We start from the raw sequence: 15017 nt of genomic DNA, 5'->3' as shown, positions 1-15017 counted from the left end.
AAGAGGACACTGGATGGATGTTTGAGATCCTTCATCATATTATGGGCATGGCATATGCAAGTTATTTGTATATTGATTCTAATGTCTAAAACAATGTAATGGGCTGGGTTGATCAGACCCAAAGGACCCAACCCATTTCAAGTGTCCAGGAGATGTGGTGATAAGCATACAAGCACAACAAAGTAACTGAAGCAAATTTATTATCAGAAAACAGAAAACTCAAATAAACCACACTAAATACTACACAGTAAGTTACAAAGTTTTCAGGGTTCACATTTCATAGTCTCCACTTGATTGTTGCTGTCATCGGGGGACTTGATTGTCACTTTTGTTGAGGGTATCTCCAAGTTCCAACTCATGAATTTGTCCTAGGCACTGATCGATCACGATTCCTTCGCCTAGAAGCCCCAAGAACTGAGCATAAAGTGCTTCAATACCTTAAGGGTTCAATCCACAAGCACACAAGCATTGAGAGACACACAGGAATAGATAAGCTCTTTGGTCTTTATATACCTGTAATGTCACAGCTATATAAGACCTTAGTTGGACCCCACTTGGAGTACGGTGTTCAGTTCTGATCACCTCATTACAGGAAGGATGTAGATACCTTAAAGAGAGTGTAGAGGAGATTTACAAGGATGTTGCCCGGATTGGAGAGTATGCCATGAACATAGATTGAGTGAACTTGGTCTTTTCTCCTTGGAGCAATAGAGGATGAGAGGTGACCTGATAGAGGTGTATAAGATGAGAGGCATTAATTGTGTAGATAACCAGAGGCTTTCTCCCAGGGCTGAAATGGTTAACACGAGGGGGCATAGTTTTAAGGTGCTTGGAAGTAGATACAAGGGGGATGTCAGAGGTAAGTTTATCACACAGAGTGGTGGGTGCATGAAGCGCACTACCAGCAAAGGTGGTAGAGGGGTCTTTTAAGAGACTCTTAGATAATGAATGTCACATTAGATAAGTACATTTAGAGAAAGAGATGGCTATGCAGTAGGGAAATTCTAGGCAGTTTCTAGAGTAGGTTACATCGTTGGTACAATATTGTGGGCCAAAGGGCCTATAATGTACTGTAAATATCTATGCTTTTTCTATGTTTCTTTTGTTTTCATGCCACTAGTGCCTGAGGCGATACAGAATTCAGCCACTATTAGCAAACATTTAACAAACCTGCAGTGTTTAACTGTGCTGCCATAAGTCAGTTATTTTATTTGTCATTTAGCACCCTTTGCTAGTAGTTTTGTATAGCAGTCATTTAGGTCATGTGATCTGTGTCTCTAGCTGATGACATCATCAGTTGGCGTCGAGACAGTTCCCCATGTAGAGTTGAGGGAGAGCTTGTGCCTTTTCATTCGACATCATCCGGACGTTCAGGTCTTTGACAGCATCGTCAGTAAGTAAAAGTAATCTTTAGTTTTATTATTTATTGATGTATATGCATATTTCCACAAACCAGAGATGTTTGAATGGTTTGTGTGCAGATAAAATACAGATGGACTATTCATATGGGCCACATGTTCTGGCTAACCCGTAGTGAGAAAACGTGCATAAGATACATTGTATGTAGCAACATCTATATGTATTATGATATATTTGGAACTTATTTGTATGCAGTATCTTGTGTATTATTTTGTACCATTTGTGGTATATTTAATGCTTGCCTTGTACTTAACCATAATGGGAATTTGGACACCTTTTGATTGTATGTTTTTCTTTCTGTCAGTTTTACCTTACCACCAGTTGCTACTTTAAAGAAAGTCAACTTGGAACGTCTTTGTCAGTGTGGTAACTGGGGATGGAGTTTATCTGCCTGTTAATTCATGCAAGGCGTGTGAAGAGGACAGGACATTAACTTCTACAGATAACTAACATGCTGCCTTCACAAAGAGTTAAAGTGTCACTCAGAATTGTTCAGACTTTCAGCTACTGTTTTTATAAAACTTAATACACCACAGCACAAACACTAATATACATAGTAAAAAAAAATGTCCACTCTACTGGAACCAGATTTCCCACCTTATGCAACAGCTAACCTTTGCTCCTACTCACTTCAGACAAGAAGCTGTGTGGTGGGGTCTGGATTCATAGGCTCTATCTTAATTAGTCTATGATGTAGAATCTTAAGAATGACTTTGTTCATCTAGATAAATTAGTTTCATCAACTTTCTAATTTCTTGATTATGTTGAATTCAGTGACGTTGATCAAGAAAGATTCCCTTTTAATACCCCTTCTTTTCTATAGACACTGCCTGACCTGCTGAGTTCCTCCAGCATTTTGTCTGCTGCTTTGCATTTACAGCATCTGCAGATTTTCTTCTGTTTGTCATTATTAATTGGTTGGTATCTATTTTTTCAATCTCTTTTTCAATAAAATTATATGAAATTACATTTTCTGTTGATTTTAATCTTCCTTTCAAATTTCTTCTCATCCTCCCTTTTTGTAGCTCTTGCTGTCTGATTTGTCCCAGTAATCAGAAGCCTGGAGGTTCTTCCTTTATAAAGTTATTTGTTTTAGTTTTATGTTATCCCACATACCTTTGATCATCTTTGACCTTTCTTTGGCAAATATTTTTCTTATATCCTCAAAGATATTAATTTGTACTGTATCATCAAATGACAGAAGATGTAATATTTCACCCAGTGGCCCTTTTCAGCAGTTTACTGCCTTATCACACTGAAGTCCGACTTAACTGAATTTAGAATCTCAGTAGCTATTTTATCTTATTTTTTTGCAAGCTGTATGTTGAACTTCAAAATTCAAGATTCAAGGTTATTGTTATTATTCAGTGCACCAATATAAAGGAGAACAATATTCTCTGATTATTACTCCAGGTGCAATGCAGTGTAAAGAACATAATAAGCATAAAGAACACATTAAGAAGCACAACAAGTATAAATCATAAAAGCAATCCTATAAAACAGAATGTGCACATGGCTGAGTGTGGCCATATATATATATAGGATTAGCTTATGTACGTAGACTGGTTATATGTCAATAAAGTGATGCTATGTGCCTTGGGAGATGAAGGGTGCTGAAAGGCGGTGGAGAGGAGTGGTTGTTGGGTATGAAGTAGTGATGGGGTTATAGTAGGGTGGGTTAATGGGTTGAGGACCTAAAGGCAAGAAGCTGTATCGGAGGGGAAACGAGGGATTGCTGTGTTCTGTGTCTCATGGACACATGGCTCACCTCAGACAGTCTGGATACGTTGGTAAGACCCGACCGCTTCTCTGTTCACCTGATGAACTGGACTGCTGATTCAAGAGGGCAGAAGGTGGGGGTCTGTGTTTCATGATAAACTCTTTGTGGTGCTCGGACATAGCGGTCTATTCGCACTCTTGTTCCGCTGACCTGGAACATCACATGATTAAGTGCCAAACATTCTAATCACTAAGTGAGTTCCTCTCTATTATCATAACTGCTATTTACATACCATAAAAGGACAATGCTAAGCAACATTTGAAGTATTGAGTCAAGCGATTAGCAAACAAGAAACAGCCAGCCCAATGCCTTTTAAATCATTATTGTGGACTAAGTTAGTCTTGTTTAAAGAAATCTTTACCCAATTATCAACATATTACCTGCAGCACAAGGGCACAAGGGATCCCAACACACTTGAACAGCGTTCTAGAAACATATAAACATAGAAAACCTACAGCACAATACAGGCCCTTCGGCCCACAAAGCTGTGCTGAACATGTCCTTACCTTAGAACTACCTAGGCTTATCCACAGTACTCTATTTTTCCAAGCTCCATGTACCTATCCAGGAGTCTCTTAAAAGACCCTATCATTTCCACCTCCACCACCACCGCCGGCAGCCCGTTCCATGCATTCACCAGCCTCTGTGTAAAAAAACTTACCCCTGGCATCTCCTCTGTACCTACTTCCAAGCACGTTAAAACTATGCCCTCTTGTGCTGCCATTTCAATCCTGGGAAAAAGCCTCTTACTATCTACATGATCAATGTCTCTCCATCGCTCCAAGGAAAAAAGGCTGAGTTCACTCAACCTATTCTCATAAGGCACGCTCCCCACTCCAGACAACATCCTTGTAAATCTCCTCTGTACCCTTTTTATGGTTTCCTATGATTAGGAAATACATAGTTAGACTATGATTAGGAATGTTTACCGTTCCATCCCTAGACCACATTTCAGATAATCTGAACATTTGGCTGTACTACAAGTAGAGGCTAAAAAGCAACACTCCAGAGATAAGGGCCACAAAGGAGAAATGTCTCTGGGATTGCTTCGAGTCAGTGGATTGGGGCACGATCAAAGACTCATCAGAGAACCTGAACGAATACGCACAGTTGTCACTGACTTTTCAAAAACAGTCGTAGACGAGTGTGTCGGCACAAAATCATTCAGTCTTTCCCAACTAGAAGCCCTGAATGAATCAAGAGAACTGAATTCTGCTGAGGGCCAGATCAGTGGCATTCAGGTCTGGTGACCAAGTTAAATACAAGAGGTTGAGCTATGACCTCCAAAAAGCCATCTCACGTCAGACCAGACCTGAATCTCTGAAGAATACTCAACAGCTGGGGCAGGGCTTGACTGCCATCAACTCCTACAAAGTGAAAACGAGTGACCTACTGTAGGTGACAACAAAGTTTCCCACTCGGATGAGCTCAATGCCTTTTATACTTGCCCTGACCATCAAAACATGGAGGAACTTTATAAACCCCCACAGCCCCTGGTGACCCTGTGATTTCGGTCTCTGAGGCTGGTGTGAAAGCATTCTCCAGCTCAGTAAATCCATGGAAAGCATCTGGGCTAGATGGGATATCTGACTGAGCATTAAAGACTTGTGCTGATCAACTGGCTGGAGTGTTCACTGATATCTTTAACCTATCGCTTCGGCAGTCTGAAGTACCCAACGGCTTCGAGCAGGCTTCAGTCGAAAACATGGTAAGCTACCTCAATGAGGATCATCCAGTTGCACTTATATCCACAGTGAGAGACTGTTTTGAGAGGTTGGTGATGAAACATATTAACTTCTGCCTGAGGAGCAACTTAAATCCACTCCAGTTTGCCTCCTGTCACAACAGGTCAGTAGTAGATGCCATTTCATCTGTTCTTCACTCAAATTTGTAACACCTGGACAGTGAAAATGCGTACATCAGGATGCTCTACATTGACTACAGCTCTGCATTCAATATGAGGGGTGATTGATAAATTTGTGGCCTAAGGTAGTAGGAGTCAATTTTAGAAAACGTAGCTCATTTATTTTTCAACATGGTCCCCTCCTACATTTACACACTTTTAGTCCAGCGGTCGTGGAGCATACGGATCCCTTCTTTGTAGAAGTCGGTGTCCTGGACCTCCAGAAAGTGGTCCACAGCAGGGGTGATTGATAAGTTTGTGGCCTAAGGTAGAAGGCGATGAGTTACACGGCTCTCGTTACATGCACATGCAGTTCAACTCTTTGAGTGATTATGCAGAAAAGTTGAAATTAATAACTCATCTCCACTACAATAGCTACAGATACGGACACACAGACCCCCGGGTGGCTCCACCAACATCTTCCCCACTCACACAGAGGGGTCACCCTGGAAACATTTCCTACAGCCATAGTCTCTTCACTGATGAAAGGGACGACAGGTTTTTCAAAACCTCCGGTTTCGCCGTACACACTGCAACGCCCAACCGGTGTTTTCAGATTTAAACACTCTGGAGAATGTTTTAGAAAATATCCGTTTTTGGGGGAGGAAAACGCCATTTCAATGTGGACGGAGGGTCAAAACGAAGAGAAAAAGCTTCGGTTATGGATTTATCCGGTCTAGTGTGGATGTTGCCTATGTTTCTACCTTAGGCCACGAACTTATCAATCACCCCTCATACTATCATTCCCTTAACACTAATCAATAACTTCCTAGACCTTGACCTCAATTCCTCCTTGAGCAAGGGTATCCTTAATTTCCTCACGCAGTCTCCAGCCAGTTTAGTTTGACACCAACATATCCTCCAAGATCTCCAGCAGTACATGTGCACCACAAGGCTGTGTGCTTAGCCCCTGCTCTACTTGCTTTATACTTATGACTGTGAGGTTAAGCACTGCTCCAATGCCATATTTATGTTTGCTGATGACATCACCGTCATTGGCCAAATCAAAGGTGGTAACGAATCAGCACATAAAGCGAGATTAAAAATCTGGCCACAACAACAACCACTCACTCAATGTCAGTAAAACCAATTGACTTCAGCAGGAGGAAACCTGAAGTCCATGAGCCAAAGGATTGGAGGTGGAGAAGATCCGCAACTTTAAATTTCATTGTATTATCATTTCAGAGATCATCTATCCTGACATATGTTGCTGTTTGCTGTTGTGTGCTGGGGCAGCAGGCTGAGGGTAGCAGACACCAACAGAATTAACAAGCTCATTTGTAAGGCCAGTGATGTTGTGGGGATGGAACTGGACTCTCTCACGGTGGTGTCTGAAAAGAGGATGCTGTCTAAGTTGCATGCCATCTTGGTCAATGTCTCCCATCCACTACATAATGTACTGGTTGGGCACAGGAGTACATTCAGCCAGAGACTCATTCCACCGAGATGCAGCACTGAGCGTCATAGGAAGTCATTCCTGCCTGTGGCCATCAAACTTTACAACTCCTCCCTTGGAGGGTCAGACACCCTGAGCCAATAGGCTGGTCCTGGACTTATTTCCTGGCATAATTTACATATTACTATTTAACTATTTATGGTTCTATTACTATTTATTATTTATGGTGCAACTGTAATGAAAACCAATTTCCCCCCGGATCAATAAAGTATGACTATGACTATGACTACGACACACAAAAAAAGTGTGGTAGTTGCCTCTACTTTCTGGGAATTTTCTAAAGAAAATTCAACTGAATTGTCAACTTTGACAAACTTCTATTGATGTGTGGTGGACAGTATATTGACTGGTTGCATCTGGGCCTGGTATGAAAACACCATTGCTCTTGAATGGAAAAAAATTACAAAATCTAATGGATACAGCCCAGCCTGACATGGGTAAAGCCCTCTCAGCATTGAGCAGATCTTCATGGTGCACTGCCACAGAACCATCATCCATCATCAAGGACCCACAACATCCAGGCCATGCTCTCTTCTCACTGCTACCATCAGAAAGGACATACAGGAGCCTCAGACCCACATTACCAGGTTCAGGAATAGTTATTTCCCCTCAGTCATCAGGCTCTTCAATCAGTTATGATAATTTCACAACTTTACTTGCCCCAACATTGAACTGTTCTCACAACCCAGGGACTAACTTTCAAAAATTCTTCATCTCATGTTCTCAATAGTTATTGCTTATTTTTTTTTGTATTTGTACAGTTTGTTGTCTTTTGCACATTGGTTATTTGTCCATTTTTTGTGTCCTATCTTTTGCTGATTCTATTGTATTTCTTTGTATTTTCTGTGAATGCCCACAAGAAAATGAATCTTGGGGTTGTATATGGTGACATATGTGTCGTTTGATAATACATTTACTTTAATAGTGATGTAGGAGCTGACCTTGATTCTGGCGGTAGATGTAATCAAACTTTTGTATCTTCTTCCTGATTGGAGATAGAAGAAAGAATGTTTATTGTGGGAGGGGACTTTGATTATACTGGTTACTTTACCAAAGCAATGAGACGTGTAGGCAGAATCCATGGACAGGAGACTGAGCTCTGTCAACAACTCTCTGCAGTCTCTTGCAAGATGAACTGCCTCCTTGTCGGCTATGGCATCTATAACTGGAGTAAGCAATCAGAAAGCATTCACATACTTAATTATTTTTTTTCTGGTCAACTGCTCTGATTGTCAAAATTTTGGTTTTTACTGCCACTAGCAGTTATGCCACTAGCAGTTAGGGCAGCAATGAAGGTCCTCCATCTCCAGCAGTGTTCATGGCCTCCCTCATTGGGTCAGTAGCTTCATCTCAGTTTTCACTACTGTCAGTCATGCAAGTCCCGAGTGAAGACTCAGTAATACCATCGCATTTGGATATACGATTCCTGATTGCCCTTTCGGTAACAACTTTATTTGACCAGTCATGGTTGTTAGCACTAAACTGAACCCTCCAAACTTGGAGGACAGTTGGACCGCTCTCAGTCTAGTCTCTACCCATGTGACCTCACCAAAAGCCAAAGCAAAAAGCCCTGTCTCCAGCGATATAGCTCTCTGAGTTACTGAGGCATGCATGTCTCCAAACTGTAACAAGGTTGTGCTCCTCTTGGAGGATTATCCAAATCTATATGCAAGTCCCCATTAAAAAATATTTCTGTTTTGCAGCATACTTGTTTAATCTGTACAATTACACAATCTATCACATCATAGTTACTTGCCATTGGTCTTTTATGCAACTCCCACAAATGTTGCATTCCTTCTCTATATCTTAATTCATCCCGTACTGGCTCCACTGCATGATCACATCAATATATTCACATATCACCAAATTGACTGAATTCATCATCACCAAGATTAGGTTTTCCCCTGTTATGTTATGATTGCACTGCCCCTGAGAAACGCTGTCTCATTCTGCCCTGCAGAGCTGATGTATGGTTAGAATGACAGTAAAGTTTTTTGAATCTTTGGATCTTTGAATCTTGAATCTTTACCATTTATCCAATCTTGATTAAGAACTACATAAAATGATGTTCGTAACTGCTCCTCCTGATAGCCTTAAGTTTAGATAATGGTTGCCATATTATCGACTCTAAATTAAATTTGCATCTGGAATGCATTCACACTCTTTTCAGTTACATAATGTGGATATTGTCAATCCCAAACTGCTCCTTTTCATTTTCAATATTTTTATTAATTTCTTACATAAAAAAATACAGAGTACAGCAGGATATATAATATATATTGATTACAATATATTGAAATCATAGATAAAGTGTAATTACCCCATATCCATATAAATTAAATTTAAACATAATAATTGAAAAGAGATAATTTTATTATACAAAAAATCTAAATCCTCTACCAGAAAAAAAACAGCTGTTAGGTTAAAAAAAAAGAAAAGGAAAAAATCCTTCTCATGTAGTAAAACATATTATTAGCCAATATCTGGCTTAACAGCAAATCAAATGTTTTGAAAAAAATTCAAAAACGGGCCCCACAATGTTAAAAAAAATCTTGTCCAGGTTCAGAAATTGAACAGCGAATCTTCTCCAAATTTAAGCAAGACATAACATCCTGTAATCAATGAGTATGATTAGGCAGAGTGGCATCCTTCCGCTTAAGCAACAATTCTCTCCTGGCTATAACAGAAATAAAGGCCAAAATATGCAGATCACGTGTCTCCAAAATAATATAATTTCCTCCAACAATACCAAATAAGGCAGTCAAAGGATTAGGTTTAAAATTTACTTTAAAAAGCACCAAAAAAGTTTGAAATACTTCCTTCCAATATTTTTCAAGACTCGGACAAGTCCAAAACATATGGATTAATGAAGCTTCTCCATTATTACATCTATCACAAAAGGGAGATATATCTGAATAAAAATGAGACAGCTTATCTTTAGACATATGGGCTTTATGAACCACTTTAAATTGTAGAAGGGAATGACGGGCACATAACGATGAGATATTAACCAATTTAAAAATTTCATTCCAAGTGTCCTCAGAAATTGAAATCTGTAAATCTTGTTCCCAAAGATTTTTAATTTTATCTAAAGGAATACTTCTCATTCCCAACAACATACCATAAATATTAGATATAGATGCATTATGGAAAGCTTTCAAATTAAAAATGATATCAAGTAACTTTTTATCTGGACTTTTAGGAAATGTATGTACTTGAGAACGCAAAAAGTCTCTAATTTGTAAATATCGAAAAAAGTGAGTTCTAGGTAGGCTATACTTAACTGACAGTTGTTCAAATGAAGAGAGACTATCTCCAACAAACAAATCATTAAAATATTTAATACCCAATCTATTCCACTCTTTAAAAACTACATCAGACATAGAAGGTTTAAAAAATAGTTAGAAAAAAATGGGACTGGAAAGTGAAAAACTCAATAAACCAAAATATTTTCTGAATTGTACCCAAAACCTCAAAGTGTGTTTAACTACAAAAACTATCAGTTAAATTGCTTAAGGATAAAGGAATTGAGGATCTGAGAAGAGAAATGATAGAGAATTTATTAACAGAGTTAGCTTCCAAAGAAACCCAGACTGGACAGTCCTCTCGATTAATATAATATAACCAAAATGTAAGATTCCGTATATTGACTGCCCAGTAATAAAACCTAAAATTGGGTAAGGCTAAACCTCCATTCTTTTTAGCTTCTTGAAGGTGAACTTTATTTGATCGAGAAATTTTATTTTTCCATATATATGAAGATATAATAGAATCCAAAGAATCAAAAAACGATTTAGGAATAAAAACAGGTATGGCCTGAAATAAATATAATAATTTGGTCAAAATATTCATTTTAATGGAATTGGTTCAGCCAAACAACAATAAAGAGAGGGGTAACCAATTTGAAAGTGCCTTCTTAACATAATTCAGAAGTGTAAACAAAACCTTTAAAATGGAATTTATAATTCCTAGTAATTGTTACGCTCAAATAAGTAAACTGATTTCTCACAATTTTAAAAGATAGGTTAGTATTAACTAATACCAAATTATTCAAAGGAAAATATGAAAGAAGATTATATCCAGAAAACTGACTAAAGCAGGAAATTAAAGAAAGCAGAGAAGGTAAAGAAGACTTCACATTAGACTGCTCCTAACTGGTCAAATGGTCAATATTTGGCTAGATTGACCTCCCACTTTCAAATCTCTTACTAGCTCTTCTTTCAGTTAGTCCTGACAGAGGGTCTTGGCCCGAAACGTTGACTGTACCTCTTCCTAGAGATGCTGCCTGGCCTGCTGCGTTCACCAGCAACTTTAATGTATGTTGCTTGAATTTCCAGCATCTGCAGATTTCCTCGTGTTTGCGAAAATAAAATCCAGATTTATTTGATTGCTTGAATTTCAATTTCCAACTGCCATGGTGGGATTCCAACTCCCCGTGACTGCGTGGGTTTCCTCCGAGTACTCCAAATTTACTCCCACATCCCAAAGGCATACACGCTAGGGTGAATACGTTGTGGACATGCCACTATATGTTGGCACTAGAAACATGGTGATACTTGCAGGCTGTCCCTAGCACATCCTGACATTTTGTTAGCTGTTGATGCGAATGATATATTTCACTGTATTTTCAATGTTTCAATGTACGTGTGTGGGTCAGACAATGCTCATCTTGTCTCTAGATCAATGGCTTAGAACTCTGCAGTGTTATCTTCCATTTTGAGTTGGTCCTTCCTCTCGAGGCATTTGTGTAAATTAATTGATTCTCATATTCATTTTCTCTAACATTTTATTCGCACAATTCTTATTTTGGTCTACCAGTTTAATTATTTCATAGTTTTAGATTCCCTGTTGTCTGCAGTACTTAAAGCACATTTTTTTGGATACTTTGCTCTGTTTTTGGAGGAGAATTTGGAGAAAGTTTCCCAGAAATCCATATTTACTTCTCTGTTCTGATGACAGGATTTGATCTGTAACATCAGCTGATTATTCATTTCCGTTGATGCTGCCTCATCTGCTGAGTTCCTCCAGCATTTTGTTTGGGTTACTTTGAAATTCCAGCTTCTGCAGAATCTCTTGCCTCCAAATTTACAAAGAATCTTGAGGAGTCATTTTCATTTCCTTAATTTTAGACCAAAGATTCACTGGAATCATAAAGTTTGGTGCAACTTGATCTGGTGCTGATTCACTCCCAGATGCGTTCAGTGCCTTTGATTCACACTTTGAATGGGATTATAAAGCAACGCCTGTGTGCATCCCTGCAGCATCTGGTGACCCTGTGATCTCTGTCTCAGAGGCCGAGACATCTAACTGGCGAGAGTGTTCAAGGACCTTCACTCTCTCACTGTTCAGTCAGTGGTTCCCACCTCCTTCAAAAGGACAGCCATCATACCAGTGCCCAAGAAGAGCAAGGTGAACTGCTTTAACGACCATCGCCAATGGCACATGCATCTGCTGTGATGAAGTGCTCTCATCTACTCTCATCTGCTGATCTGGAATACCTTAATAAATCAATGCTTCAAAAAGGCCACATCCATCATTAAGGACTCCTATCACCCAGGACGTAGTCACAGTCATACTTCATTGATCCCGGGGGACATATGCTCTTCTGATTGCTACCATCAAGGAAGAGGTTCAGGAGCCTGAATGCACACACTCAGTGTATCTGTCATTAGATTTCTGAATGGACAATGAACCCATGAACACTACCCCAGTGCTTTTTAAAATGCAAACAACAGGAATTCTGCAGATGCTGGAAATTCAAGCAACACACATCAAAGTTGCTGGTGAACGCAGCAGGCCAGGCAACATCTCTAGGAAGAAGTGCAGTCGACGTTTCAGGCCGAGACCCTTCGTCAGGACTTCATCAAGTCAGTCCTGACGAAGGGTCTCGGCCTGAAACGTCGACTGTACCTCTTCCTAGAGATGCTGCCTGGCCTGCTGCGTTCACCAGCAACTTTGATGTGTGTTGTTCCAGTATTTTTTCTCTCGTTTTGCTCAATTTATATAATTTAATTATATAAACAGTGCTGTGCAAAAGTCTTCGGCCCATACAGTATATACAATATAGCTCGAGTGCCTAGGTCTTTTGCACAGTACTGTTTTTGTCAAAGTGGCGTGGAGAGTAAATTTGTAAATCTGGTGGGAGCAAAAGAGTTAGAACATAGAACATTGAAAATCTACAGCACATTACAGGCCCTTCGGCCCACAATGTGTTGACTATGTAACCTACTCTAGAAACTGCCTAGAATTTCCCTATCACGAAGCCCTCTATTTTCTACGCTCCATGTACCTACCTAAGAGTCTCTGAAAAGACCCTATTGTATCTACCTTCACCACCTTTGCTGGCAGTGCATTCCATACACCTATCACTGTGTGAAAAACCTACCTCTGACATCCCCCTTGTATGCACTTCCAAGCACCTTAAAACTATGCCTCCTCATGGTAGCCATTTCAGCCCTTGGAGAAAGTCTCTGGCTATCCATACAATCAATGCCTCTTATCATCTTGTACACCTCTATCAGTTGGGAATGGTGAGAGTGGAGCACAGTGGAAGTGATGTGGGACAGCTGGCAGAGAAGAAGTACCAGGGGCCGGGGTGGCTCTGATGCTTACATCAGGCAAGATCACTTGTTTTCAAACAATGGACTTACTGATCATCACAAAAGCTCAAAGTTCAAAGTGAATTTATCATCAAGTATGTATGATGATGATGATGATGATGATGATGATGATGATGACGTCGACTCAGGCCTGGCAGGCCAGCGTCAGGCATTTTCATGCGTTACAAGGCGCGGAACGAGAAACTGTGTGGTGCGCCACTCCTCACACAGCCATTTCGCAGTACAGTATTTTCTTTATTTTACGAGGTCGAGTTGCGAGCTCAATACTCAACTCGGCACGGATGGAAAGCGTACTCAGGAACGGCCCTACTGGATTTGAACCCGGGAACCTCCGTTTCGGAGTCTGGCGCTGATGTCACTGCGCCAACAGCCAAGTATGTATATAATTATCCAACTTTGAGATTCGTCCCCTTACAGGCAGCTGTAAAATAAAGAAACCCAAAAGAACTCATGAAAAACAGATCATCAAACACATAACGTGCAGCAAAAAAAAAACAAATCACTCAAACAATAAAAGTAAGCAAATAGCGTTCAGAACTGAGGATTTATGAAGCCAGGCATCATTGCAGCAGGAGTAGGACACAACCTCAGTACAGCGCAGAGCTGAGTAAACATCGTGGAGCAGTGAACAGAACTGGCCTGTCCCTCACCTCTGGTCCTGACACCCTGACCTTCTCAATCTGACCCAGCGCTTAAGTTGTCAAAACATTGGGTCATTCCTTTCTCTCAAACTGCTACCACAACTCAGCCCATACCCAATCTGTCCAATTTGGCCCAACACTTAAGTCAATCAAACTTTGGGACTTAGCACACTCTCATGGATAGGCGCAGGCTCTGCTTCGAATCTGCTCCACCTTCACACGCCTTGACTCTGCCCGCCTGTCCATGTTTTGAAGTGATCCATTATCAGAAAAGGTATTATTATTAAAGCAGTTGGTTCATTTTTTGTTTGCCACCAATAAGTAATGGCTGGGCTTCATCAGCGGCATCTTAAACTGGATATTTCTCTGACGCTTCCCAGTCCCTCACTCTCCCTTCTCCTATTGCTATCTATGATTCCTCTCTCCCTGCCCCTTCCTCCCCTCAGTCCACACACACACACATATATGTGCACATATCTATCTATCTATATATAAATATATATATATGTGTGTGTGTGTGTGTGTGTGTGTGTGTGTGTGTATATATGTGTGTGTGTGTGTGTACTTACTACAAGTTATACTTTTTATTATTTTGCATTGCACTGTACTGCTGCCAAAAAGCAACAAATTTCATGACATATGCCAAAGGTATTAAACCTGATTCTGAAGCACTTCTGTCAACTTCCCGTTCTACATAGTCTCTTTTCATTCTTCTGAGTATTCTTAGCTTTCAAAAAAAGTTCCACCAGAATGTTTAAACTTGGATGCAGATTGTTTAAAAATATTCCATGCTCCATAAAGTTACTAAAACAAAAGCCAGATTAGGACTTGTAAAGTACTCAAACTTCAGTAAGGTGCATGAAATCTCCACATACATAGAATTTTAAGAGCAGCCAAAATGAATAATGCAGCAACAAATCTGTAGTATACAGAGATCATTTTAAAGAGTGCTGATGGAAGGAATCCCTTGTTAAATTTACTGCCATGTGCTCCTGTGTAAGATTAATAGGGGGCATTTCCTGGGGCTTGCAGTTTAAAAGTGCTTATTAGGTAGACTTCATTCCTGTTTATCATGGATGACCTGTGTACCGTGCATCAAAAATGTACACATATACCTGAGACAGGATTTAAAATCTTTGTATGGGCATGTAATTCCTGAAGTCTGCACACTGCAAAGGCTAACTTAGCTTCCAATAAT

At 40.0% G+C, this 15017-nt stretch overlaps 1 long non-coding RNA gene across 1 annotated transcript in view; it reads left to right on the top strand.

The window, feature by feature from the left end:
• Positions 1-1332: 1332 nt before the first annotated feature.
• The window catches only part of LOC134343509 (uncharacterized), a 141369-nt gene continuing 127684 nt past the window's right edge, over positions 1333-15017 (top strand). Inside the window, exons 1-2 of the long non-coding RNA XR_010017244.1 lie at positions 1333-1393; positions 2243-2336. This is a non-coding gene — a long non-coding RNA (uncharacterized LOC134343509). The remainder of the gene's footprint in view (positions 1394-2242; positions 2337-15017) is intronic.

Source organism: Mobula hypostoma, chromosome 1 (genome assembly GCF_963921235.1).
Source record: "Mobula hypostoma chromosome 1, sMobHyp1.1, whole genome shotgun sequence".
NCBI lineage: Eukaryota > Metazoa > Chordata > Chondrichthyes > Myliobatiformes > Myliobatidae > Mobula > Mobula hypostoma.
This window is presented reverse-complemented; position numbering and strand designations above follow the sequence as displayed.